General features: G+C 39.9%; 1 protein-coding gene across 5 annotated transcripts in view; it reads left to right on the forward strand.

The window, feature by feature from the left end:
* The window catches only part of spas (spastin), a 350,388-nt gene that overhangs the window by 228,057 nt on the left and 96,102 nt on the right, over nucleotides 1-26,229 (forward strand). Inside the window, exon 2 of one of the 5 annotated variants that reach the window (XM_071598122.1) lies at nucleotides 1,063-1,148. The exons of 3 other annotated variants lie outside the window; for them this stretch is intronic. The gene's annotated coding sequence lies outside the window, so the exon portion shown is untranslated. Of the gene's footprint in view, nucleotides 1-24; nucleotides 67-1,062; nucleotides 1,149-26,229 lie in introns of those variants that run through there. One more of the 5 variants, XM_071598124.1, reaches the window with a different exon arrangement.

The raw sequence follows: 26,229 nt of genomic DNA on the forward strand, positions 1-26,229 counted from the left end.
AAGTTTGACTCGTCCTCGACGTCTGTGCAAATGGGAAATGTCGCTGGCATTGAACTTGATTCTCAGGTTCTCTTCATATCTGTATCAAATGCAAAGAGCGTTCCAGTATCGGGCAGGTTTTTTTTCGAAGTGATATTTTCAGAAGTTTCATGGGAAAATGTAGGTCAGGTGATAGCTGTCGTAATTTTACGAAGTAAGCGGTGGATTCTTTCAACCTAAGGACAGTAACAAATGCCCCAGATTCTACCTTTGATAAATGGACCTCAAGGCAACTGTTGTACGCCTGGCCTAGCCCACATAGTATAGACTCATGCTATCGTTTTGTAGTCATTACAGAATAGTCAAGAAACATCTTTGCTCCGATTTTGTAAAATATCAAAACAAGTGAATCTAACAGGCAAACTATTTTAACGGCAAATATATTAAGATTTATAAATTTAAAGGGTGCCGTAACTGTTTAAGCGAAACAACATCTCCGTTCATCTTTCCTGTTTGAACAATTTCAAGAGAAGGATTATTTTCAGGGTTCTCTTCATGATCCGCTTTTCTATTCCAAAGTCGTCGTCGTAAAAAAACCTTTTATTTCAGAAGTTTTGGAATAAAAAAATCCTATTGAGCTTTGATGTCAGCTCTCGTCTCTCGTCGAGATCAAGGAGACTCTTTAGCTCTACCTAAACGATCAAAAATGCGACTTTTATTTTTTAAATATTTTTCTCTGATTTCTTCCTGTTACTCACGTGCTAATTTTATAGTATTAAGTGAAATTAAATGTTTTGTAAATTTTGGTTTTGAAATTCCTCGCTCATAAATGAGGAAAACGCTTGACGTTTGTACGAGTATATATCAACTTCTAACTGCTAGACCTGGTAAAGAAAGTAAGCCAGGATTTGTATGTAAGGTGATATATAAAAAAGCTTCAGTTTAGTTTAATGGTTTCTTGTCATCAAGAGGTCTAGTTTTGTCTTCCAAATACGCACCGAATTCTTAATTATTTTTTTGTAGTTTTACTAATTTTTTGCTCATTGCATAATTATTAATAGCGTAATTTTTTCCTTTTTTCAGGTAAGTTGGGTGCTAAAGCAGTTTTCCTTGACATGTTGTTGAGGATTATCTGCTGCCGATTCTCCTCAGTAAAGGAAACAAACCAGGTAATTGTTCGTGTGCCTAAGTTATGCCTTAACAGTCTTTATTTGAGGTGCTGTAAAACGTTTGCATAATTCTAGATATATTTTTCTAAAGGCTAAAGTATTAGAAACTCTTTTCCATTGTTTAATTTAAATAAAATAGATAGCTTATATCATTATCGAAGCTTGTAGATTCAATAGTTTATTCGTCCGCAGTGGATAAACCTATTTGTTGTATTTACTCTTAAGTGGCCGCCGACAGGCTCGGTGTGCACAGCTAGCCACCAGCTAGAATTGCATAATAATATCATGCTAGAAACATTTTCGCCGGATGGCCTTCGTTTTTTTTGGCGCTTGCTGTCAAGACCTTTAAGTGAAGGGTACAAAAGTTACGACGGCTAGGAGAAACTGTCCAGAAATTCTGGGTTACGGATTATGTCTTGGAAATGTGGATTTATTGTGGAATTGAGATATCTCTATGAGAAGAGATAACATGAAACATGGATTTGGATGCCAAACACTATGCCGCCAACTCTAATGTGCTTTTAGTAATTTCGGGCGTCCCGGCGACAACCGTATTATGATTCAAGTTGATGTATCACTAGAAGTTACCGAAGAGAATTCTAATCACATCTGTCTATGTTTCTGACAAAAATAGTTTGCGCATTTTCCTGTAATTAATGGTTTATACCTCTATCATTTTTGTCTGAGAGTGCTGTGCGTGTAGTAGTATAAAAAGCTAATTTAATTTAAATGAAGATTCCTTCACTGATGCATCATGGATTCGTGGCATAGCTTGTTTCATTCTTATCTTTAAATATTTGATTTAGATAAGAGCATTTTATTGGTATCTTAGTATCAGTATGGCATGTTTTGACATTTATGTGAACAGGGTGCACAGATGGGCATTTTTAACTGTATCTAATGTGGAACTAGCAAGATGAAGATCTGGATACTTTTTGCCCGAAATTCCCGGTTAAATCGAAATATATCTTTTTTTAAATACCCTCCACTTTAACGCCACGAATTAAATTCAATTAGAAGTATTAATTATGATAATGCCGGATATGCGGAATGGCAGTATGTCTGAATCATTACGTTATTATTATCATAATGGGCGGCTCTGAGAGAGAAATGATCACTTTTGGCCAATTAACGTTTTGCTCAACTACAGGTAATGCCATCATATATTTCCTGATTCTTAATAATTGTGTAAGTCATAATTTAAAAATTTAATTAAAATTTGGATATTACATTTCAAAACAGTTATAACTCTATAGAATCGTTATGGACCATGGTTTTAGTATTTTATTTTCTAAAATATACTTCATCATTGAATTTTAATCCAAAATCAAGAAATCGGTCGTACTGGAAATCACTCTTAAGTATCTCCAGAGAGATAAGAGGTAGTCACATCCTCGTTCATTTTTGTATTTAAGAATTTGTGTAATGTATTCGCGAGGTACTTGTAGTAATCATTGGGAAGGCGGCCTACAGTTGAGGCCAATTGGGATGGGTACGTTGGTTTAGTAGATAGCTCGCGTTTCGAAAATAGGGATAGTTAGGAGAGGAATCCGACGCTGGTACTGGCCTACTCTGAACGAAAGGCACTAACAATTTATCCCCCCATTCAATGGATGGAGTACTGCGCTTCGAACACCTTCCACTTGACGAGAGTAAACCTCCTGCTACCGCTGGAATTCGTGTCCGGGCCCTCGGAGTGAGAATCCGGTACACTATCCACCGAACCAATCCTATTACATATTCGCAAGGTATTTTTTCTCTATTATTTGAGATTTTTCGAATTCATGTTGACTATTTAGCTAGCACGTCTTCAGGTAAAATAGTCTTCGAATATGCAGCAGCAATGACGCCGCTGGGCGCCGAGCCTTTGGGCCGGCATACCACACGATCCATCGCGACGCATCCTTCCGAGATTGCGATAAAATGAAAACCTTGCAAACTTTCGCAGATTTTTATGCTCTAAATGCGGATAAACGCACACATGCTTACTTCGAGGCGAGATTTCCCGTGAACTTGAACTTCGTATTGTGTTTGTCAATCATTTTTGAAGGTATGAAAATCCAAAGTTCCTGAGAACCTTTGGTGTGGCTGTCAAACATATTTTAGTGGTTCGGGAAAGACATTTCCGGCATCCCCCGTCTCTCTTCTCCCATGAAGGATCGGCGGCGTCTTGGAAGAAAGGAAGTAAATGCGTGGGAAGGACAAGAAATTCCACTGAAGGAATGGGGGATGAGAGGGAAAGATTTTGGGGTAGGACGACGGAGAATGCGGGGTCGGGTCCAGATTAGTTTATTTCCACGGGGAGAGGAGAGGAGAATGGGGGTGGAGCGACAGATGCGATCAACCCCTAGGGAATCCCATCCCTCTAACTCCCCTCACTTCCTCTGTCGCGCAAGACGAGGAATGTTGCCCTCTCCCGTGGGAAATAGGGAAGTTAATTTTATTTCCTTGGGCGAGACAGTTGGCTGCAATATCAGCGCTATTTTTTTCAATAGTCTTGGACCCCATGTCGTCAACCATTCGATTAATTCGTCCCATATTTTAGGAAATCGTTCTAACCGAAAGTGGGGGTACCCGTTTTCGTAGAGCGAATTTAACTGAAGCTCACGAATGAATTTGGTAATTTGGTTCTTTCGCAAAGAGGTTAATTAAATGATTAAGTTATGTGAGGTGAAACCAACTCCAATAAAATAAACCACCCGATTGCTTCTTATTGCAATATAAATGTTATTTCGTAGTTGATTCGCATCCCTCTTGAAAAGAGCTCGTTATTCATAGAATGTTGTGGAATTGAGCTTAATAAATGCTCGTGTGGGTGCCTATTTGCAATAATAATCACGAAATAGAAAATTTGATGGTTGGTTTAATAATGCGTAGCTGTGTCCAATCCTGTAGAAGTTACCAGTGTCTATCTTGCACCGACAGGCTATGAATGGTTCGTGAAAACTATTACACTTCCATGTCAACGTATTTGCGACGTAAAAACATTTAATCCTTAACCTCTTTTCCGCTCTCTTTATCTGCCAAGCCTTCTCATGCATTCCAAAATTCAGTATTTCCCCCCTCGTACCACGGTTACATAACATTCTTCCTTACGTAATGGCCCTTAACGCTCAGCTACCTGGCAGAATCTCCCCACTCACTTCTCCTTTTATATTTCCGCCAGCGATTTCCTCTGCTTACCTACTCCATCTAACGCTTATTCGATTTTCTTACTCTGTATCAAGATAGCCTTCCCATGCTCACAATTTTTAGTGACACTTGAAACTAAATCAGGAGTTTGCACAAATCTGGAGTATTTATGTGCGTTGTGATTGTATCCAATATGGCTTTGGATTGATAACACGTTTAATTTGCTATTTTATCATTCATTCAGCTTTATTGTAATCTGTAAAATAAATTTGGCAAATGGATTCCTTCAGGTACAAAATTTATCGGTGCATTCAGTTTCTCAGATTTTAATGACTATACTCGTATTCTCCTTTTACTAGTTCATTAAAGAAATTATGATTTATATATCACACCAAGGCTAAGGTTAGATCAATTCTTCAAACCTACATGTTTCGATCGGTTTTACCTACACTAAAACTGCCATGAGGTCCCGTTTCATTGTTTTGATTGAAACACATTAGCCCAAAAGATTGCTGAGCAGTGTGTGCCATGGATGACAATGCAATAAATCTCCATTCATCATTCTTAATGTTTGACATTTAGAGTTAACATTTATAATTTAATATTAGGGCCAATGTTAGACCCATGTTCCTGGTCAGGAGTGAATGTATGCTGATCAATGATCTCTGACCTTTCCTCGCAGTGGTCTCCAGTACCAAGTCGAAGTTTCGAACGTCGATTCTATCGAAAGGACCGCATTGGCCATTTATATGCATTTTTATTTAACCGTCTCCTCTGTCAGTGGTTAAATGATGGGCGTATTTACCACGGCGGGCCAGTGAAATATTATGCGAACCCACGCTGTCTGTCGGAATGTACCCGGCAGCACTTTCACCCGCCTTCGGTGGTGTGCCAGCAGACGCATTATCTCCATTGGACGCACCTCCCACGAGCCGGCGCCCCACTAAAGCCAGGATCCTCGCCCTTATCCACCTCCCCTTCCCTCCCGTCCAATCCCCCGGAACCCTTAAAATGCGCATCAAAATGCCTCGGACCGCTCCCCCTGCCGGATTCCTCACAGGGCACCCTTCAAGGCGTCCACCCCCCCTTCCCCTCTCGCTCTCTCCTCATTCTCCCTTCTATCTGTATTTTTTCCTTCTCCCCTTCAGCCCCTAAAATTGAACTCGGCCGACCTCTGGATGCCCTCGCATCCACCATCCCTCTCCCAATCTGAAAATCAGGCTTGGAAACTGCTCGGTATCGGTTCGTGCAGCATTCTGGCTCTCTTCGTTCGTTAAGACTTCCTTCATTTTACTGCGTGTAAGGGAAGCCAGAAATCTTTTGAGTTTCACTGAGATATTTTGGCCGAGACCGACATATGAGGATGCCCACTGGGTTTAGCATTAATGTCTTTAAAAGTTTCCGGGGAAACCGCTCTTCAGTCCTCCAGATGATCATGCAGTCTGGAGTCAGTGATTTTTCCGAGTTGACTCGGGAAAAAACTTAATTTCAAACTAAGACTATTGCCCTCCTTGTGGTTATTGATTACCCCAGATTATGCAAATGGATTTCAATGCCCTTGCAAAGGTTTTTAGAATTTTGAAATTGAAACATTGGTAAATGATGAAATTAGAATTGGTTCTCGTCTCCTATTTCATTTTGAAAACAAAAACCTGGCATATCCTGTATTGAACGTAGACTTATGTGCTTCGACTGTTATTTTTTACGGCACCAATTCATAACAGGCGTGGTGTGGAAAATAATGGAAGCGCATTTTAAAAGATGACTTTAAAAGAGGGTAATACCTCTGCTATTATCAAGGGGGGTAAATACATGAATATGGGGTTAGAAACGGTCCAATTGCGGTGGCCTCTCTTCCCACCAAAATATTTTGAAGGGAATAGAAGGCCACTGCAATGTATCATTATTGTATTTCGGGATTCTAAAGAAGTTGTTTTGAAAATAGTCGTTTATTCAATTTATAAAATAGGCCGTTTATTCTGATTGGTTCGAGAAACATTGGTTTTGAGCGTAAGAGTGAAGCGAACCAAGTGTCAGTATTATTAAATAGTCTAGACGGGTATTTGACATTCGTTCAACTAGATATCATCTTACTGGATAGTTACAGAGTTACGAGTTACATGTAATGCGGCATTACGATAGAGAATCGAAACGATTCAGCCATGGCGATCTTAAATCTAAATTAAACCTTAGTCTTATCCATTCGTGCATTATCCAACGATTCCACTTCCATTCTCCTTCCTGCATTCTAAACCACTGTCCCGCCCATTTTTCTTTTCGATCTATCTTCCTCATACCCCTCTGCGCGGTTTCCAGACCCTTGGCCAGTCTTCGGCGGCTAACCAACCATATGTCTTGCGTGCCTCTTTGTGAGTTATCTTCATTATTCTGTTAATTTGGCGTGGTGTTAGTGGTATTAGTCTTTTTCGTGTTCACTAAGTCGTACTGGTGGTTTTGTGAAATTCCTCCTTTTGTGGATTTTCTTTTGGCTTACGGTAAGGGTTTATCGTATAGTAGGTCTGTTCCTATCTTATAGCTCTTTGAAGTGGGTGTGTAGCTGCCGCTAATGCGTCTGCTTCAAAGTGAATCAGGACCGAAGAGGTAGCAAAGAGGTGAGAGGTGAAGAGGAAACGAAAGATAGCAACGACGACGAAGACGAATTTGTTTTACGATTTGCTGGAATTGTGGAGTATTTTACTTAATGTTTGGGATTTCATTTTTTTTAAATGCATTATTATTACCTGTGAAAATTTCATATTAAGTTCATATTAATATAAATTTATTCAAGGGAGACCTCTCTCCATAAGATTAAATATTGGCTACGTTAAGCTCTCAAAAATTGTACACAATTATGACGGTAAAATTTCGTGCATTGTTAAAATGGGAAAGTACATGCCATTGTTTTTTTTCTATTACGTCGATAATATTCAGATATGCTTATCTGAGTCACATTACTTCTCGAAGCTTATCAATTTTCATTGGGGAAAAATCGCTTCGAATAAATGGTAAATTTAAATCCCGTGCATGACACTGCCGCCAAACATTTCATCTCGAAAGAAAGTGAAACGCGGACCGCTTAAGAGAAATCCTAGCCAAAATTGTTCTAAAAAATCCCGGTTCGGCTATTTTTTTTACCTCGGAGGTTATTTTTATTTCACTCCTGTTTTGGATATAAATGGCGGCGGGAGATAAGAGGAAATTGGGTTTCAGGATCGTTTCAATGAATTTTTCCTTATCTCTTATTCTCTCATTCTGGGGTTCCTTTTTTCTTCTCGGTTTCGTATCTAATATGTGTCACCCGCATTCATCTCTCCTTCTTTTATGCCATGTCTTTGTAGTTTCTCTCTCGTTTTACCCTTTTTTAACTGTCATGCTCATCCAATTCTTTCCCATTTCCTTTTTTCCTCCATTCACATTTATTCTTGACTCGAGAAATTTTCGGCTAAAAACCCATTCTTTCGTATTCATTCTCTCACTGGTGAACTCTCCACTCTCCCTTTTTTCGCCTTCATTACTCGAATTATCATTTCTCGCATCCACCTTCCGTTGCGATTCTTCTCATTTCTCTCCCCCTGTTTTTTTCCTTTTTTTGTCCACTACGCTTACCTCTCAGTCCTTCATATCGCCTCGTTTCTTACCCTCTCTTCTCGCCAGCAGGATTAGCTTTTCATCAATAGTATATTGACTTCAACGAAGCGACGGTATAGAAACATCGCGATCAATTCCTGCTGATTTTCAGCGTGACTTGTCTAGCGTCAAATGTCTTTTCACTCTTGTGGTCCACCTTTCATGGCCCTTTCGGAGATGGGATTCCGCTGACACGCTTGGCGGATATTATCGGTTCACTTCTTTTCGGAGTAGAGTCAATGGGAGATCAATAGTGGAGCCATGAATACGTGTCCGCTCTAGTCGTGTTTGTGAAATGAATAGTTTTCAATGTGATTCCAATATTCTTTCGGACTAAATTCACTCACTGAGTGCTGTTTGACGCCATGTGCACGTATGCACCATATTCATGCCAGTAGTTCAACTGAGCTCTGATCTTTTATATTACGATGAACGCAATCTATTGTTTTCCGACTTATTCTTGAGGGAATAGCGTCGTTTTAAAAAATATGCTGTTGAATCTATATTATTCTTGATATTTTTCCGTTCCCTGCTATTTTTACGATGCTGCAGTGTTAAATTTGTAAATTTGCAAATGAAATTTTTATTCGCCACCCAACATTTTTCTAGCTTCTGGTAGCAGTTCGACAGTTCAATATCTTCGTACTCAGCTTAGGAAATATTTGGTTCGTTGCAATGCGGATGAGTAACAAGGACACTAATTATTCGGCAGCGCGCATACGAGCGATTATGTAAATAATTGCTGGGAGGGTGTAACGAATAGTAATCGCGACGTGATCATTATAGGAAGAGTTTTTAACCATAATTGCGGATCATTTTTTCGTTAAAAGTTATTGGAAGTATGTAAAGAATTGATGGACTGAAGAAAAATTTGTGGTTTTGTTATTAGAAATTAACGTACGAAAAGTACTTCCAAGTGGTGCCTTAGGGGTAAAAATGAATTTCAGTATCAAATGTATATACGTTGGTATGCCTCGAGTAAATGCGGCATTTGTAAAAGAACAACTCAATAGTTACCTTAAGGGTGTTTCATTTTATAAAATATAACCCAAGATGAAGAGATTAAATTTTTATATATGTTTATCTAATCATTCCACTTACCTAGTTACATATTCAGCTTTTCACGGTATTGTTCTATATTTTTCTGGTGCTTAGCGTCCCAAAATAAAGTCGTAATCCTTAAATTAGTTAATGTCTTTTAGTTTTTATAAACTCAGAGGTTGAAAATGGATTTTATTAGTTTAATGGCCAAGGGGACCAGGCTGAACATAATGTCGTAATGCCGTCATACCACATTCCTCAAGGCGTTAATTGCTCTCGTAGCGCGAGTATAAATAATACCGCGGTTTTAAATGAAAGACAGGCTTATTTCCTCCAAATGCCCACCCATCTATGGGCTCCCGTCCCCCCTCTTCCCGCCAGTAGTCCCTACCGTCATCCCGGTCACGTTTTGAAATCCAAGTGGCCGTCCATTTGCGGATTTCCTCGGCTCAGTCCCAAAACTTTTTTTTTCCGCCCCAGGCTTCTTCCTTTTTCGCTGCCTTCCCAACCTTTCCTTCAAAGCCATCATCCTTTCCGCTTTCCCGAGTCAACCGCGGTCGCCGAAAAAGGAAAGTAACCTGAACGCGGGTTCAAATTCCTCGGAGAGTCCCCAATCGCACTGCGGTTAACAATGTGGGCGTTCCTCACTTTCCTTGACGCAGTCAATCACGCGATGCACGGTGACCTCACCCGCCTAAAGTTTCCGATTGCATGTGGAAGCAGGAAAATGAATAAAGCAAACGAAATAATCGCCCGAACTCCCAGAATGCAAAATTGAGGGAATGGAATGGCGTACGTAATTGAGAGAAAGGTAGAAATGCGGTAAAGCGTGCGTTGAACCTGTAGTTGAATACATTACAGGTGCCATTAACCGACACGCCATATATAATAATAGTCTGAACCATCCAGATTTGACGTTGGGGTTAACATTGCTAGACACGAAACATTTGTATTCGTGAGGGCAGTCTAGCAGACGTTTAGACTTAGGTACGTTGCCTAAGGGGCGAGTTTTGGGTTACCATCTTATAGATAGATAGAGGTATTTATTTGGGTGAAATTTAGACCTGATGGCCGCTTCTTCCATTTAATCCATCTTCGTATACATATTATATCAGGCATAACATTAATAATTACATGCATATAGACACATAAATACATATAGACAGACACAAAGGCATATCTTCGCCATGTTCGAACGATTAATTCATTTCAAGTTGCATCAGCTGCTGTAGAACGTTAGCTACCACATCTGAAATGGTAGACCACGGATAGAAGTCCTAGCTTAGGCAAACGTTTTGATTTGACGTTAAATTTTGAAGGGATCGCAGTAATACTATAACCCTGAGACGTGAACACTTGTGCCGCCTCTTGGAGTACATCGGACGCCGCTGTATAATGTAACATGTGTCTAAAATAAAAATAATCTTCCAAAATAAGTGGGGAAATATAAAAAACTGCGCATAACCATCTCTGACTACATTCATCTAATCGTTGGTGAAAGATTTTCAGTAAACATTTGAATAAATTGAAACGTTATACGAGGGTCATCCGGAAAGTAGTACCCGTTCGTGCCGCATGAAGTGCTGACGACGCGAGTAGCCGCTGGACGAGGTCAGATAGCTTCAGTGGCTTGTCTGCCTTCTCTGAGCCAAGTTGCGTGACGCTAGCATTGCCTGTGTTGTTTCTGTGATTGTTTACAATGTTTAAAAAAATTGAGAACGCCGCCAGTTGTGAAGTGAGGGCAGTGATTAAATTCCTCAATGCAAGAAACGTTCGCCCATGTGATATTCATCGCCAATTAAAGGAGGTGTATGGAGACAATGTAATGGACGAGTCGTCTGTTCGGCGGTGGTGTCGCAACTTCAACATGGGGAGGGGGAACACACACGACGATGAGCGTTCGGGGAGACCGTCTGTCATTACAGACCAACTGGTGAGCTCAGTTGACGAATTCGTGAGGAACGATCGGCGCGTCACAATTGATGACATCTGTGAGCATTTTCCCAATGTTTCTCGAACAATTGTTCATGAAATTGTTAAACACCATCTGCATTATGCAAAAATTTGTGCAAGATGGGTCCCTCGCGTATCTCAATGAGCTGGCGGCGAAGGACTATGCAGCAGGAATACAGAAACTTGTCACACGTTATGACAAATGCCTTAATTTGCTTGGAGATTATGTTGAGAAGTAGTTTAAAGTATCCTCTTTCAAATAAAATTTTTTATGTTTGTTAATATTTACTTTTGTGTCTTTATTTCACGAACGGGTACTACTTTCCGGATGACCCTCGTAAATAACTCATTGATGAACGTATCCACGTACTTAATAGGAGAGGTTAGCTTAAGAGCCGGGGATAGTAACTTCTGCTTGCATGAAATCAAATTTGAATTTCCTGCTCTGAGATCTCACTTTCGACGAATGAAGGAAGACGATTTTGTGGTTGTTCCCACCTCCAGTCATTGAATCCCGTGAACAAATCAAAATTACCTTATAGTATTGGTGCGAATACGTTTTCAACTATGGTCACCCGTGCGATTGCAAATAGTTTGGGTTCCGTAATTTGGAGGGTGGTGCCTTTAAATCATAGTAAGTTTATTGAGATTTTTTCCTAACTTTTCGCAGCTAAGACCTACTCATTATTAATGATTCATGTGGATAATTTTTTCAGATGTCATGTATTCTCTTTAATGCTAAGAAACTCAACTCTTAGCATTCATTATCGATCGGATTGTTTTGGCTACAATTTTAAATAGACTTGGCACCTTGCAATACTCAATAATAACGACCCTGGGCGCTTTTTTGGTGCCGTTTTTACCTTTGAATAGTAGCCCTGGCCGTTGTAATCGCATGTAACACGTATGAATGCCATTCGGGAAATCAACCTGGAAAGCATATACTTATTGAAAAACCTCTTCAAAAATTTATTTCAGGCAAATTTAAGTTTACCTTTTTGTCATTAACCGTTTAAACTAGATATTTTTTCAGGAATCAAACAAAATCCTATTGTGTAGTATTTAAAAAATCCATTTGTCGTATCCCTGCGTCTTCGCGAGGGCTATGGACGACAATTTGAGATGACCCAGTGCGTCTAGCGGCCGCCTCGCGGGTAACTGGGGGCTTGAGTGAGATGAGTGTTGGGAAAATATCGGGAAATATGATGAAGGGCAGTTCAACGGTGCTCTGAATTTTTCCCCAGACTTGAATACAGACAGGAACAACTTTATACAAACTTAAAACACGCAAATTGTGCTTCCAACAGAGGGGCGCAGCGCAACTATGTCGTCCGGTTGCGAGTCTCCGACTGTCTCCCCTCCAACATGGTAGCTTCAGTCATCAGTAATCATCTTCAAATGCACGATAAAGGAGTAGGTGACTCAGGCATGGGTCAAGGGTCCATATCGGTCAACAACCTCGGTTGCCACTGTCATCGGCAACCACTAACTCCACTTGCTTCATCATATGATGCCTAATGACAGGGCAGGTGACTTTGACATTTGTCAATGGTCCGAAGGTCACCAGCCTCGGTCACCATCGTCACGGGATGAACACTCATTCCACCCGCATCATCATATGACGGTTGCTCAAGTACAACAATTTGCATATTTTGGTAAACACTCGCATTGAAATTCTACTCCTTCCAGAAATAAATTTATTTAAGAATGCTCAGTTGTCGATTCGTCCGATGTATGCAGGCGAGGACCCGCAGGCAAGTCGAGCGCCGTGCTGGGAGCGTCGTCGTAAAGAGCGGGGTGCGGAAAATCAACGTGCTCGAACCGATTAATTACACAAGGAAGCAGCGGAGGTGGTAAAGGGCGAGGCAAGGACGAAAACAATCGATATTTCGATAATGTTCGGCCAGTTTCCCAATAAGGAGAAGAATCGCGACAGCCCGTGAAGCATTTACAGAAAAGAGGCCCCCTTCATCAAGATACACGAAAGTATTAGTGAAAACTTTGATAAGGAGTGTAATGATTATCTCTAATAGAAATTTAGGTGTTCATTGTTTTCTGATTAATAATACCTTATTAATAAGTTTCTCGCGCTTAAGCCCAAATGGTGAGAAAGTAAGTACATAACTATGTCTTTTCATTCGAAACATAAGTAAATGCCGTAAAAGTTCTGTAAATCATGCCCTGATATTTGAGGAATGTGAAAGAAAGTAAATTCAAGGCCTTTGAATTACGGTCGTAGCGGAGAAGTTGGACAAAAAGCATGGCATTCAAACAGAAAATAATAGTGCGCATGGAGTTGGAGAAAGGGTAAATGTCGGGTTCGAAAAGAGGAAATTGATGTTGGAAATTCGACTAAAGTGAAAGTGGATGGGGAGAAAATGAATGGTGGCGGAATGGTTGAGGCCTGCGATAAAAGGGAGGATGTTTGGTAAGAGTGAGGAAGACAATAGGTATTTGGGATGAGATGGAGGGGATGGAAACTATTGGAAGTTTAAGGAGGAAATACAGGTATAGTAGAGTAAGAGATATCGCTGCTGCACAGACGTACTTAGAAGTCTACCATGATTTGCAATAGCTCTCGTAATCAGTTAAACAACGTTTTCATGTATTCTTCAAATATACAACAACAATGAATTCGTCCGTAGATAGTCCAAGTATATAGCAAATGATAGTAGCTCTTGAAAGACTGTATGTAGCCATGTCATATACCATCATGCCTTGCCATAATCATAAGAGGACCCTCAAGCACAGATATACCTTTTTTCGAGTATCTGTGTACAACATGAACAATAATTGTAGAAAACTAGATTCGGTAACGGTGTTTGGGAATTAACTGCAACAATTTCAGAGCGTAAAAATCATTCGCCTTGGCCGGAATTCGAACCCGGATACCTCGATGTCCGGCGGAGTGCTTTTGCCAGTTAAGCTATCGAGGATTCCTTAGCTTAGCTGGCTTAAGTACTCGGCCAGGCATGGAGGGATCCGGGTTCGAATTCCGGTCGGAGCGAATGATTTTTACACTCTAAAATTGTTGCATTGAAATGCATATTAGCGGATGATTCCGTTGAAAGTTACTCTTTCGGCATCTATCGCAGTTTCTTGGCACTATTACACCTTGAATGAATGTAAAACTTCAATAGCCGTAAACAGTTTTAACTGTTTACGGCTATTGGAGTTTTACATTCATTCAATATTACTAGCCGTAAGAGCTCATTTCTATCAATACTATTACACCTGTTTTCTTAATGTTATTTTCTTATCTAGTGGTTATATCCCTTTGTTTACAAGGGGATCGAGATGGTGAGGTGGCTATCGTACTGGCTTCCCACCAAGAGGGCCCGGGTTCAATCCCGGCGGTGTTGAATATTTTTCAGATGCATCTCGATCCCTACTTAAGGTGCTTTGTAGAGGGCACTTTGAGTGAACTCTTGAGAGTACGCCGTCCGTCGAATGAGACGTTAAGCTGCGGACCCCTTTCGTTAAGAGAAGGCTAAGGCGGACGCCAGGTTTCTCTCCACCCTTCATCCATTCTTATCTATCCCCTATGGCGCAAATGACCTCAGCTGTCGGTCGCCTCCCCTAAATACGACTACTACTTTCTTTGGTTGCAAATCAACCCCACTAATAATTTGTCTGATAATATAACATTTTTTTGAGTATTTTATTAATTTGATTGCTATTTAAAATGTAGATTTACTTGTACGGGTATAAATTGTGCTGGCCACATCCATCCATTCATTTTCATTTCCACGCTTGAAATCTGGATCCTCCTGAAGAGATTGATTCCTGATTCCGTCCTTCAGCCGAATCGCCCAACGCGATTTACTTACCACTGCTACTTCATTCATTTCCCTGGTCTCCCCACTATATCACCTTAGCGATACACTGCATTATTGAACCATCGAGAAGATGAAAGGAACATCGACTCCCCTTTTTAAAAGTCAAGACTACCCTTACCCAATTTCCTGTCCCACCTCCTCGAAACGTAGTTTCACAAATTGAAATATTCAATCAAGGGGTTCCTTCATCGAGGAAACCGAAAGGGAATTGTACTTCTCTTTCGATTTAGTTCTGTCTCCATTGGACCACATTTTCCCTTTGCTTAGCGTTTGGGATCCGGTTGATTAATGCTGAATGGCACGCATATCAAATGGGTATAAACGATGCAAGTACTGAAATGTTTGTTTGGTCGCAAAATATTTATTTAGATAACTTCATTTCGTCAACTAAAAAAAAGTGATATTACTCATAGCCCATGCATTACGTACTTAGTTGTGTTATTATTTTTTGTAAGACCGACTCGAACGAAGTACAATTTCGCCAGCAATGAAAAGGATGTACTGGATTTGAAATTTTCTCTTAGTAACCCTCTTTTACTCCATTATTCCGAACAATTTAGTAAAATCCGGAATGATTTTGGAAGATTCTCACTATTTACGATTTGTTTTGAAATCAAATTGGCATTTGTAATGAGATATTTTATTATGTCACATTTAGAAATTCCACATCGAAAGGCTAAGAAATATTTCGGAAATTGGCTCTCTTTTTTCAAACGCGTGGAAAACCGATGGCAAAATTTCCAATTTTATACTTGAGCTAAGGTTTTCCGCGTCCGAAATCATGTCTTCGTTTACGAAAAAATCACAAAAATTCGTGACCTCTTTTCAGATATCTGGTTGAATTATTTATTCCGCGTGAAGATAACGCGAACAAACCTGAGTCGTATTAATAAACCACCTAGTGGATTAAGCAAAGATTTTCATTATTTTAATCAAGTTTGTAGATACTTTTCTTGCTAAAATTGCGTTGATTTCAATTGCGTATTGTAATATTTTAGGCGTAGAATGCGTATTTTAGAGCCATAACCTAATTTTGCGCCCTAATTCACCAGACTACTGTTTAATTTCAATTCTAAACCTGCAGTGAAAATGTAGGATATTAAATCAGACTCTCAACTCTTTTACCTTTAAAAACTTTATGAGGCACTTAAGTACTTTAGTTCACACAAATTCAAGTCAGACTACAGGGAAGTCCCTCGGAAAAAACGAGTCTTGCGAAACGCATACAAGTAACTCCGAAAGGAAACGAAAGGAGGGAACTTTGAGAAACAAGGTTAATGCGTTGTAGTTTTTTTGTAGTCCTGGAGTCGAAATGGTTCTTGCCTCATCGATATTCTACATATTTACCGAACAGAAAATGACCCCAATGTTAATTTCGGTTTGTGTTCCCATTCTGGCGACTGTCAGAGGGGAAGCGCGACTTTCAATGTTGTCCCTTTCATCCTTTCCGGAATTTTCCCTTTTATCTCCCCTTTCCGAGCCCTTAAAAATTTCTTCTTCCGCTCTCCCTCACTTTATTAGCCCCACTCGCGCCCTTTGACGCCAAGTGCCCTTCACCCCCTTCTCTTATCCTCAGACTTCCTCCGCGGCTATCGCGAGCTAACCTTTACCTCGCAGAACCCTCTCTTCTTCCCTCCCTCACGTTGAATTACTGGGCCACTTGTGGTGTTTCAGGAAGCTTAAGTAGGAAATGAAGAGGGTAAATAAGGAATTCCCCTTTTTTCCCCTTCTGCTACGTGTCGGGCGTTTATATGTCAAGACGCAAGTAGAAGACGGAAGGAAACGGAATTGCTGCGATCCTGGAAAGTTTGTAAATCCAGGAAAATCAGGGAAATTTGTGTCGTTGCTGAAATGCAGGGGGAATCATGTACCATCACTACGAAGTAAGGGAATCCCTCGAAATATCTTGACGTCATAACATTTTCGAAATAGCATCCCCGTTAGTGTAAGGGATTGATTGGTACGATTCTGTTTGGTAAATTCTGTAATGGTCAGTGCATGTAATCTAAAAAAGAAAGAAGTGTTGGTACAAGGGCATCATACTCCATAGATTCCACACTACTAACATTGCTGTTGTACTTGTAATGTAACAACTGGAAAGCATTTGAATGTCTAATTCCCTCTGTGCTAACCGAGATCTCCACATATATTTTAAAAATAACCTTCATCGAGAAAATCAGCCCCAGGCGCTGGAGAACCTCAAAGGCTTGGTAAAAATCGTTAAGTCAGAATTGTAGTGACCCTAGAAAGGGAAACCCTTTGTTATTGATGTTCCTGGGAAAATTTCTTCCTTCCATCTGCTGTTTTTCTTTGAGATTTTCGCAGGGCGCGATAGACAGATCGGGAAGGCAACCCTGAAGTCGCCGTTCCGGCTTGAACGTTGTGTTTGCCCTAGGATTGGTAACTCAGGGCATAAAACGCGGCATAACCTTGGATGTTTTGAGCGCTTGAACCCTATATCTACTGCTCTGTTCCTTCGGATTTTTTTTCTTGGACGTGATTAATTGAAGGAACGTCTCGTATACTCCCTCTGTGTCTGACGCGTCAGTTGCACGTGTTCGGGGAACATGAGTTTGATTTAATGGTCCCTCCAACGTCGTCCGCTCCCTCTCTCTCTACATTCTCTTTCTCTTTGCCTTTCGACGGGAAATGGATGCGTTCGGAAAGTTCTGATACTGACATTGAGTACCTATGGGTGAAATTGAAAATTTATATTCCTATTTACGTGCTCGTCCGCTGTTCTTTCCCTTACTATTGTTTCCCCCGTCCATGTGTGCCGTAAATAGAATACGACATACAAGTAGTGCATGGCTTTTGAACTCATGGATTTCGCCGTACCTCGATTATAAGATTTCTGAATATGACCCCTCTCAGCATATCCTCCGAAGGGGTGTGAAATGTCAATCAGTCGCAAATTTCTGCCCAAATGATGTTGACTGATTAAGTTTTGACTGAAACGTGAACATTCAAAATATCATTCTAAAACGAGCCGACAAAAATAATGAATATCTCCTGGATATTGGTTGAATAATTTACATCTTCCAATTATTCCCAAGTCCCGTAGAAACCATTTTAATGAGATTCCAATGTTTGCTCTTGTACAAGCCCCTTACTTCCTTAATATTTATTTTTATGCTTCATATTTCCTAAATGTATAAATATGGAGAAAAACACGTAGGTTACTGAAATGCAAAATTCGCATGATTTTAAATTACAAAAATATTCAGTGACCTTTGATTTATCCCAAGATTTATTCATGGGAAATGCCCTCTTTATTTATTGAATCCGTCGTAAAAAATATTTCTCCTTACATTTTTGCCATTAGCTACCAATGTTTCGATTTCTCTAACGATAAGTAGAGCATTTTACCCTCCACCAATGTAAAATACGAGTGTGCATTAAAAGACAAATTTCCCCCAAATTGTGGCAAGGTGCTTTAGTTTGCTTTTGATCTTGACTCAGAAGGATTATGCCATTTCCAAACCATATTCGGCTTCACTTTATCGTAAGAGCAAGGCGTTCGAAGAATTTTGTAAGGTACACCGGAGCGGAAGGGTAGTCGTGGATATCGCGCGAATAGCCCATCCCTCGTTGGTCATTGCCCTCTGGCAGAAACCACCTCCTCTTTTACCACTGCCACTGTCACCTCGTCCATTTAAAATCGGATTAGTCACGCATTGTACCATTACTTTCCTGTGGCATAAATCATGTACGTTCCGAGAACTTGCGATTCCTGAAATTCCGTTCTATAGATTATCTTGGAGGCGTTTTGATCTCAAAGCACTTGGGACACGGAGGACGGAAAGGAATGTTTGTTTAATAATTTGTGAAAGACTTTCCTGAGGATGCTTGCCTTGCATGTTCGTTAGAATTGGTGTTGAAACTGTTTCTTGTTTTTTCTTTTATTCGATTCTTTTCGATAACAAGGGGAGAATGTTTTTTGTTGAGTTTCGATTCGGTTTTCTCATGTTTTATGTCGATATTTATTCTCACTTGAGGGAAAATTCGTGCATTCCTGGCAGTTTGCCCACATTCTATTAATAGACCAAAGTTGAGTCATGGGGTCTTCGAGGCGAGGAATTGTGGTAGATGGTCTCCTTTCCTTGGTGGAAATCTTAACTCTGGGAATTTACCTAATATCTCTCAAGTTATTCAAAATGAAAAGAATATATTACCGAAGTATAAACTGCAGGGTGTAAATAATTTCCACCTCAAGCGTATATCTCGTCTATCAGAACTTAAAAAGTTCTTGTAATCGATTATTTTCACATTACGTCCACATTTCCTTGGCGAATGATGATCTCTACCCTCGTGCAAATAGTCATTTTTCACAGACTTTCCGCACTCTTTAAATTACATCGCACCTGCTCATTAATCTTCTGCTCACCACTGTTGAAAGTTGAGTCATAAGTGTCGGTGAAGTTCAATGTCGTTCAACCATAGGGTAAGAGCGAAATATACCCTTATTTCATATGTTTCCGTCGTGATTAATGTGCTTTTTTCAACGGTTTTTCATGGGCCACACTAGAGTCTTTATTTTCTCTTCCGTATCCATATCATTATTTTTCTTTTTGCGTTTAACGCAACTCGTGAACGTCCACTAAGAATCTGCAAACTTTGGTTGGAATAATTGTCGACGGTGTTTTTATGCAATTGTGAGTTTGTTTGACTGTCGATGACGCTGTTGCGTACATGAAGTCAATTTGCTTCCTGTAACGGAGTAAGCGTGTTGTGTACAATTCCGGATCCATTCTTTGAGTCGAATGAAATAGATACGGGAAGCGGCTACATGCCTACCTATCAACTCAGATGATAGACGTCCGCTTAGTCTGGATGCACGTTTTTCGTGTCTGCGTAAATCTTTCCGATAGCAGAATTTCATATTTCGTTCGTGGATATTAAAGGCGCCCGACCGTTAACCCTTTTCCCTCCCAAACACGTCCGGGGTTGCATTTTTTTTAAATATCCAAATGGAAAATTTCCACGCTCCATCGTCCTTTTCGCTGCCAACTCGGTTTTTTTCCCTTCCTTTCCTCTTCCGCCCCTGTTTACTCTTTATAATCATGTCTTTTTTTTTGTGCAGCCCACTTCTCTTGCTCGAAGCAGGGGAAGAGACCGACCGATTTACGTAACGTCCTAGAGGGGTGCCGCTGGGATTGGGGTAGCCTGGAGGGAGGGTGGAGGAGGGAGCTTACCCTTGAAGAAGGAATGCGACTCGGAAGAAAAGGCCAAAACGTAAATCCATATCCTCGCTTAGTGCTCGAGAGATACCTTGTCCTCCTGGGACACAGGCATGCATCCGAAAGGCATTAATTAAGTAAATTGGTTGGGATCCTGGGAACGTAGTGTGCTTGCTTCCCTTCTCTTATCCGTTCCTTCTCAAATGCTTGTCATCCCGAGTTTCTTTCTTTCCCGCGTCCTTGGTGATTGTGACGTGTTCCCCTTGAGCTGTGAACTGTCCCAAGTTGTCGGTGTGCTGCTCGCAGAAGATAAGGGAGAAGAGGTGTGAAATCGCTTTTGTGTGCGAGCGGAGGGAGGTCTTAGTTGCCTGTTTGCCAAGGCGGTTCGTTCTTCCCAGAGAATTTTTCGCTCTAGTAATGAGTTCCTTGTTCCATTTTCGGGTCACCGTAGAGACCGAATTGCGGGACGGTTTTGTGACGTTGTCTCCAAATGGTCCCAGCCCCCAAGGCTCCTTTGCAGGTTTTTTTTACATCCGCAGTCTTCCCTATTACTAACAGGGGGAGTGGGAAGTGAGCAACGGGGCTTGAATGTTATGTGTTATCACGGTAAAATTCAGCGGTGTAATAATTCCCGTATATCTTCTTCCCGTGACAGAGTTAGGAAGGCATTGGATGACTTCATGAAAAATGATCTCCTCTTCATCGTTCGTGGAAAACTTTCGTGATCAAATTAAGGTTCAAGGCCTGATTAAAAGAATGGCGCAGTTTAGTGTAATGGAGATTTCTATGCACATTTTATGCGGTTCGCCTAGACCACCGTATTGCCATGGCGTCTGGTATTTTATGCTTACGTGTGTTTTAGACGAAGGTGGACTAAGTAGTAAGGACACTAAAAGAAGATTATTTGAGATAAAGAAGCATGTGCTAAATGGAGGGAGTTGGTCCCAATAACCTTAAGTAAAAATGCAAATAACATGTTAGGTAAATCTTTAATATGGCGCGTCTTTATTTATGACTCCTAAACTTGGTGAATTGCAGAAGGGGATTAGCCTAGATAGAAGGCTTTTGAGATGTGAGTGTGTCGTAGAATGGAAGGGAAATTGAGAGCAATGAATGCAAACCAAGGAGTGCTAAGCCATAGTAGGGAAAGAGAGAAGGTTGTTGGGATAAATTGAAAGAAGGCAGGAGTATTGTGTGCGGAAAATAATGAGGGGAAAAAGAGATGCTGAAGACAGTGTCAGAGGGTAGAAGGTTGGGTAAGTGAGGTGAGAGTAAGCTGGGTAAGCATTCGGTTAATCGTGTTTGTTGGAATGAAGCTTAGTAGAAGGTATGTGGAGTTAAAGATGGCGTATTATAATGATTAGGTGTTCTGGTATTTAGTGCTTTGTTAGTTGCAAATTAGATACGTAGCAGTGCATCAGCATCAATTTGTTAGTTGCAAATTAGATACGTAGCAGTGCATCAGCATCAAAAATCTACGTATACATGTGCTGTTAAGAAATTAAGATTATACCTAATGTACCCTTCTATGTATAGTGATCGGAGCAGTGAATGCATGTATTTATATTTCCTTTTCATCAATTTAAACTTTCAATGTAAAATTGACAGAAAAAGACTATCGCAAACACTTTAAGGCTTGGGTATTGTAACAAATTCTTTATTCAAAAACGATATCCACTTGAAGGTAGGCATTTTTGTGTGGAAATTCAAAGAACGACGGTCGAGTTAGTCTGGTGGGCAACGCACTCGCCAGTTTGCCCAAGAGTCACGCGTTCAAGTCCTTCATCAAGCGGAAGCCAAATTTAAAACATCACGGATCAGTTTGCATGGAATCACGGGGTACACAGGTCACCAGAGGAACATTTGATGATAGTATATGTATTCGCATACGCGTAGAATGAAAGGATTTTTGCATGACTGTCTACGCCTTTGTGGGTATAGTTTTGCATTTGTGTGTTGATTTTGAATGTAGTTTTGTTCCTTTTTACGGTTGGTGAAATAACACCCCCCACCACACGCCCTTGCGGTGGCTGGCGGGGTATTATACAGATGTTGATAGATTCAATCCAGTACACATTTTTCAACTATGAAAGAAACAAATTGTCGAACTTCAGGATGGCCTATGTGTCATTCGATTACATTTCTTATCATGTTGCCATTTCATGCTTCAGTGACCTTAGCACCATAGTAACTTAGAGCAATATCAGTAACGCGTGCATTAATGATAAAGGAAATCGACATTCATTGTTTTTATTCATTCTCACTAAGGTGTAGAAACATTTTTACATGTTGCAAAATCCGTGATGTGAAATTAACTTTTTCGCTTGTAATGTTATTCTGAAAATTGTTCCATATTACAACCCGGTAAATGGATAATGTTAAATCGGGCGACGGAAGTTCATAGTGTGGAAAAACTATCTATCCTCCGCAACGGCGCTCGACTTAGCACCGAACCGCATGTCATTTCACGCGGTAGGCTTCCCAAGTTCAGGTGGGGAACGCTTTAGGTGCAAAGTTATGCTCGGTTTGATTTCAATTTTCTTGGTAAAAAAAATATATTTCGGCACCGAAAATTCGATCATCTGCTCTGAGGGACGAGGGAGCTTCTTAGATTGTAACCACATTTCTCACCTCCGCTTAGCTGCCCGGGATGGCGAGAGAGAGAAGGGGCCACGGAAAAGCAGGGATGGGGCAATCTTGTTATTGGCTATTTTCTCGAGTGGATGTCGAGTCTAGTGTACAGGGGAAGGGAGGGTTTCATTCAAGGAGTGGGGGTTATCGACTGTGTGGGTGGGGTGTGGTGTGCATGGGGGTGCGGGGAAGAGAGAGGTGGTGAACCCTCCCCTTTCCCCCTTTGAGGGACCCCAAGAGTGTGCGGCTTCACATAATGGACCGATCGTTTATATAAGGGAAGGAATCCCTTCTCTGGTTGGGGGAGTGGAAAGGAGGGATACTTGATTCGAAGTAATTCCCTCTATCCTATCTCCCTTCTTCTTTCTCCTTTTCCAGACTTGCATAGTCCTCTCCATTTCCTCCGGTCCCGTAGAAAAATAAATGAAGAAGCCACTCAGAAATAATAGTCGTATTTCGGATGAAGTCATTCCGGTGCTATCCTGCGGCCCTCTTTATTTTTTATTCATCCCCGTGATTTCCGCAATCTAAATCCTTGACGTGCTTACTCACGATATCGGATCAGTTGCTACATATTACGAAATGTTTGAGTGTGGAATTTAAAACTCAGTTGCTGTAAACCGAAAGAATTTTCATGTGCTCTCTTGAAAATAATTGTGTAATCTTAATGCAAAAAGTCTATGTCAAAATGTTAACTTATTACCGCTTCTTCTGATTCTTAAAATAATACTTTGGTTGTCTTTTAATCCGATAAACCTTCAGTTGTCTGGAAAGGTATTGAACAAAGGAATAATTGCCTCTCTACTCAGACCATCATTATTTGTGCATCGTGCAAGTCTTTTTGAAACAGCATTTAATTCATTTCATATTTTCCCAAATAAAAATAACTATTGAAAAAATGCTAATTAATATCATATCATCTTAATCTGTGCCAGCTGGCATAAATAGACTGATGGCTAAGGTTTGTTGTAGAATGGCTCGTTAGCTGAAGTATGTTAGAGTTTACTGAATTATTGGCCGTATTAATTATCTCATCTTATATCTGGGATTCTCTCAGTAGTAATTTTAATTTGATTAAAAGGAGACGGAGGTCTTATTAGTTTAATACGTAAAAATTCTTATGTTCATTTGGCCGTTATATTCAGATTCTGAAGATGACGGCCGTGCCGTTGAAACGTCAAACTATATATGTGAGCGTCCTTTCTCTGTTTTTCTGTGCCTAAATGTTTTAATCAAAGTTTATTTATATATATAAAAATATAACGTACATATATATATAAAATGTCAGATAAATATACAGACAGTTATTAGGTGAAAAATTAATCAATATTTTGAACTCCGTTTACCTCCTCGTTATGCTTAAATTGCCATGATAACATTTGCAATTGAGGTCTTATTCTGTAATTTCCGTAATGTCACTCGGTTCTTCCGACATGTGTAAACTTACTGTCCTGTCCTGCTGGCGTAGGTGCTTTCCGCTTGTGCGAAAGTCTGACTCTGACGTGCTCGTGCTCCAGCGATAAGGATCTCCTCGATGTGGTCGTCCATTCCACTATTGTGGGGATTCCGTTTCGCCTGGAGCGCCCTCTCTTCTCCGTCATCCCGTTGTCCCGCCCGCAACTCGACAATATGGAAGGGTCGGCTCACACAATTGCCCTAGCGTCTGTCATTTGTATTTTGTCTCCTCCTCCTCATTTATCCTTTATTCCCTTCTCGGTTCGAATGAGGGATGGGCGATGTGAATGTCGTCGATTCAACAACGCTCATCAACCCGAAAATTGATTTGCTCCACGTCTCCACATTCGTCCCATTCAGGTAACTTTTCGATTTCCCTGCGTCCCCCCACGTTTAAATATTTCTTTTCTCAATATTATTGGTATCCCACCACGATTCTTCCAACGTGTTTCTCTCCTCCATTGTCATGCTGTGGAACTTGTTTCCTAAGTCTCTCTCATTCTCTTCTCTTCGTTTTCGACAGAAAGTACCTCAATACGTGTGATATTTTGAAATCGTGTACCCATTCCGATATGTATATATATATATATATATATATATATATATATATATATCGGAATGGGCAAACGATTTCAAAATATCACACGTATTGAGGTACTTTCTCATATATATATATATATATATATATATATATATATATATATATATATATATATATATGTCACAATAGTTAATATTTATTACTTAACGTATGCCGGACACTGCATCCAAAATCTGGTATTACTACAGCTAACGCTTAAGAATGGTTCAACAATCGGATCTTTAATTAATTTTGTACACTTAAATTTTTGTTGTTTTTCTCCACCAAGTTTTCCAATGGACGATTTTTTTTCTGTTAATTTTGGTAGCATCAACTCGGGTAAAATAGTTGCCTCAGTTTTATTACGAATTTTTACCATATTCATTGCAGTTTTTAGGTTAACTGGTTGGTGGAAATATGATAGCTTAAAACCTTGTGATTCATTGAGAGGGTTATACTCGCAATTGTGTGTTGTTGTAACCTAGTCGTTTGCTTTTGAACGGTCGGTTTGAACAATTTAATTTTTTCTTCAAAAATAATTAACAGTATATCTTACTTAGGGATGAAATTAATACGTTAATTTTCCGCCTTCGGCTATAATTTTAGCGTGGTTCGATTTTGAGAGGAGTTATTTTTTTCAGAATTATCCATTGGGAAAATTGGGGTCGCCTTTTTTTCTGGTGTCTATGTTTATATCATCCCCGGTATTATTTTGGATATGGCCGGAGGGAAATGGGAAATTGCCCTATATCAGAGGTATTGTGAGAGAATTATATTAATGTTAGGATGTGGTAATTCGAAGATAATGTTTCTGATGAGCTGTTATTAATAATAACTGGTAACCTTTGTAATATATGAAACAGTTATTCTTTTAGTTTATATTGGACTCGGAATTATGGCGCGTTTATTACCTGTTCTTTCCATTATACTTGATATTATATCTTTACCATGGTGATTAAAATTGTATCATTACTTACAATCATTCTCAAATTAATGACCTTCATTCCGCATCTGCTTTTGTAATCTTTGAAATCGTATTAATGATGAAAAAATGATGATCATCAGTATTCATTGTAATCTTTCATTTATTGATTTTTCTCTTTACGATAGAAATCACTTTATATGTTCCATCACTTGCACTTTATTTTCATAATGATTCCATAAGAATTTTTCATTAAGGTTCCAGGGATAAAATTTGAAATTTCGCCAATGTTTTCTAATAGTTTTGTTAGATGCTGCTTGAATTCGTTTTGGATTAGTGTATTGCAGCATGTCGGCAATGTATCATTTCAATTACCATCTGGGTGAATCCTAGTAAATTCCTTTGGCATTTGTAATGCCTTTCAAAAAATCTTTTATTTATATTTTACAAAATTTCACTGCAAGTAATAGGTAGAGTATTCATTGAAATACATTCAGTACATTGACAGTTTTCTTATGTGCTTGCTGCTATTCCCTGATACTTGTTTGGGTCGTACGTTTTATCGAATGGAAAGTTACCAAAGTTTTTGTCGTCAACCCGATGAAATTGGACTTGTATATGTAAGTGTAACTTTTCTAAATGGTTAGTTCAGCAAAACGATGCATTCCGGTGTTCGAGTATCACCACGCTTGGTTATCTAGTGCTCCATAAAGCCGGATAG

Source organism: Hetaerina americana, unplaced genomic scaffold (assembly GCF_022747635.1).
Source record: "Hetaerina americana unplaced genomic scaffold, ioHetAmer1.1.p SCAF_9, whole genome shotgun sequence".
In the NCBI taxonomy this organism is placed as follows: domain Eukaryota; kingdom Metazoa; phylum Arthropoda; class Insecta; order Odonata; family Calopterygidae; genus Hetaerina; species Hetaerina americana.